The sequence below is a fragment of the Choloepus didactylus genome, chromosome 4, assembly GCF_015220235.1.
Source record: "Choloepus didactylus isolate mChoDid1 chromosome 4, mChoDid1.pri, whole genome shotgun sequence".
Classification (NCBI taxonomy): domain Eukaryota; kingdom Metazoa; phylum Chordata; class Mammalia; order Pilosa; family Megalonychidae; genus Choloepus; species Choloepus didactylus.
This window is the reverse complement of record NC_051310.1, coordinates 169,933,390-169,936,948: the sequence shown is the minus strand read 5'-3', so window position 1 is coordinate 169,936,948 and position 3,559 is coordinate 169,933,390. Positions and strand designations below refer to the sequence as shown.

Genomic DNA, 3,559 nt, shown 5'->3' with positions numbered 1-3,559 from the left:
GTGGTTTTGATTTGCATTTCCCCAACGGCTAATGACGTTGAGCATCTTTTCATGTGGCTATTGGCCATTTGTATATCTTCTTTGGAGAAATGTCTGTTCAAGTCTTTTGCCTATTTTTTAATTGGGTTGTTTGTCTTATTGTTGTTGAGTTGTACAAGTCCTTTATATATTCTGGATATTAAATACTTATACATATATGGTTTCCCAATATTTTATCCCATTCTGTAAGTGGTCTTTTCACTTTTATGATAATGTTCTTTGAAGCACAAAAGTTCTTATTTTGAGGAAGTCCTGTTTATCTATTTTTTCTTTTGTTGCTCATACTTTCTGCGTATATTCTGAGACTCCACCGCCTAGTACAAGGTCCTGAAGGTATTTCCCTGGTATCGTCTAAGTTTTATAGTTTTAGCTCTGAAATAAGATTTGTGGGGGGTGGGGGCGGTGGTGATGGTGTCACATTTAAATGCCTGTATGTTCAGGTCGATGTTTTTTTTTGTTTTTTTTTTATTAGAGAGGTTGTGGGTTTACAGAAAAATAATGCATAAAATGCAGAGTTTGCGATAGCAGAAAATTTTGCTTCTTCTTTTTGATTACTACATATAGCATCATTTTGCAACAGTGATAAATAAATTGGGATCTGAGTTTGCTGTAAGTAGTAGATGATTACTTCCCGAACTCTTTAAGAGGGTGTGCCGGTTTGAATGTATTTTGTCCCCCAAATGCCATTGTCTTTGTAGTCTTGTGGGGGCAGACGTTTTGGTGCTGGTTAGATTTGCTTGGAATGTGCCCCACCCAGCTGTGGGTAATGATTCTGATGAGATGTTCCCATGGAGGCATGGCCCCGCCCATTCAGGGTGGGCCTTGATCCGTGGAGCTATATAAATGAGCTGACTCCGGGGGAGGGAACTGAGTGCAGCTGGGAGTGATGTTTTGAAGAGGAGCAAGCTTGCTAGAGAGGAACGTCCTGGGAGAAAGCCGTTTTGAGGCCGGAGCTTTGGAGCAGATGCCGGCTGCCTTCCCAGCTAGCAGAGGTTTTCCGGACGCCATTGGCCATCCTCCGGTGAAAGTACCCGATTGCTGGTGTGTTACCTTGGATGCTTTGTGGCCTTAAGACTGTAACTGTGTAGTGAAATAAACCCCCGTTTTATAAAAGCCTATCCATCTCTGGTGTTTTGCATTCTGCAGCATTAGCAAACTAGAACAGAGGGGCACTCAAAATATTTTATTTTGCAGATAAGACCACAACTTCTGTATCTTTTAGTCAAAATATTGCACCATTTTACTCTGGGGGAGAAAAAGCCTAGCCTGCTATAAGCTTGTCCAGAAAATCCTTATACACTTAAAAAGAAAATGAAAAGATGATCTTTTGCTCAGAACAATGATTCTCTTAACATTTTTCTGTCAGTGTCCCTTTAAAATTACTAAACTTCATTGGGCTTCTCCAAGCTTTGTCATCTCTTTTCCTGATCCGACCCTCCATCCCCCCTATTAATGCAGATGCCCTTGAGGTCCCAACAATATCCCATTTTGGGATACCACAGCTTAACATCCCAAAATTTCATGAAACTTCATCAGTAGACATTTTAAGATATTTTCTATTGATGGTGAACTCCACAGCCATTCAACTACTAATTAATTATGCAAACATTTATTAAGCTCCTACTGTATACACAGCTCTCTGCCATGCTTGGTAGATACCAAGATAGAACACTTGGCTTCACCCTGAAGCAGCTCACAGTCCAAATAGGGAGAGGAGTACACATTAGTCTAAGAATGATACAAGGTGAAGAAATATGTTGCTGGGAGAGGCATGGTGGGTAGTGAACATTTGGATTCGGCGTAGGATTACATGAGGTTGGTTAAGTGGATGAATACCACATCAGGCAGGTCATGGCATGCCAAGCAAAGGAGATCACATTTTAGTCTGAGAGTCAGGGTAAGCCATTGAAAGATTTCAATCAACATAATTCTGGAGACATTAAGATGAATTAAAGGAGGAAAATTAGAGGAAGGGGGATAAGTCAAGAAGCCACTGTGGTGGTCCAGTGAACCCAGTAGTAATGAATTAAGGCAGTGACACTGGAGATTGAGGGAAAAGGAAGGATTCAGGAGATACTTAGGAAGTTTCATCACTTTACTGGGCAGTAAACAAATCCAGAAGAGAAAAGAGTTTTTAAAATTACATTTATGGGTCCTCGCCCGGTCCCCGCCGACCGGCTGTCGAGTCGCGGCACTGCCGCCCTCCGCACCCCTGCGAACATGGCGCTGGCCGTCCGGAGCTTGTGGATTGTCGTGTGCAGCCTGCGCGCTGCCTCTGCGCCCGCCATGTCCTGCCCGCCGCGGCACTGGGGTCTGGGGGAGGGCGCTGTTCTGACGCCGCGCACCCGCTCGGCTCTGCTCTAGGTGCGGAAATTCACAAACATGAACGGATAACAACAAAAAATGGTATTGGAACAGTGCGAATTAGCAGTTTTGCACAGGAAGCTTTGGGAGATGTTTACTGTAATATTCCTGAGGTTGGGACAAAATTGAACAAACAAGAGTAGTTTGGTGCTTTAGAAAGTGTGCAAGTTGCTAGTGAACTACCTTCTCCTCGATCAGGAGAAGTAACAGAAATTAATGAAGTTCTTGCAGAAAATCCAGGACTTGTGGACAAATCTTGTTATGAAGATGGTTGTCTAATCAAGATGACTCTGAGTAATCTTTCAGAACTTGATGAACTAATGAGTGAAGAAGCATTTCAGAAATACATAAAATCTATTGAAGAGTGAAAATGGAACCTGTAAATAAACTAGTCTGAAACAACTTAAGCTAGCAAAATTTTAAATTACTAGTGGTTAGAAATTTATGATAGCAACTTTTAGCAATACCAATAGGAAAACAGAACCTACTTGTTCCAACTATGCTATTGAAAGAAAATACCCCTTAACCTTCTAATGATAGCAGATAAACACAGTTTGCATCTTTTCCACATCACCCAATGATTAGACTAGGATCTATTTATTATCTTCAGAATTCAGGAAATTATCTGACATAAAATCTACTTTAAAAAATTATGTATTCTTGGATAAGATTGTTATCTTAAGCCTTACATAATATTGTAACTTGCTTACATCAATCCTGGGTTTGGGTCAAAAATATTTAATGATATTTTCATTGGAAATAACTGGGAGTGGAGATAAGTTTTTTTTAGTTATACAGTGTTAGATGAGGAACAGCACTATCTTAATTTTGCAGTATACCACATTTGCTAGTGCTATTTTCATACGATGAAGCAACAGCCTTGCAGCAAAATAAGAAACCCTTTAATAACAATAAAACATTCAACTTCTCCATTTAAAAAGTTTACATTTATGAAGAGATGTGAAAAAATCAACAAGTTATTAAAGCAAATTTATTGTCAAAAGATAATAGCAAGAAATATACTGAATGGAGTCTTATAACAGCAATGTTGAAAGTAGTTAAACATTAAGTATAGCCAGAGAAAGAATGCCAAGAGGCAAAACTTAAGACAATAGCTTGAACAGGAATCTGCCAAGGGTGAAACATGTGGGCACAC

At 40.0% G+C, this 3,559-nt stretch overlaps 1 pseudogene; it reads left to right on the top strand.

Moving 5' to 3' along the window:
• The first annotated feature begins 2,259 nt into the window (after positions 1-2,259).
• LOC119530775 lies at positions 2,260-2,771 on the top strand (annotated as a pseudogene).
• The last annotated feature ends 788 nt before the right edge of the window (positions 2,772-3,559 follow it).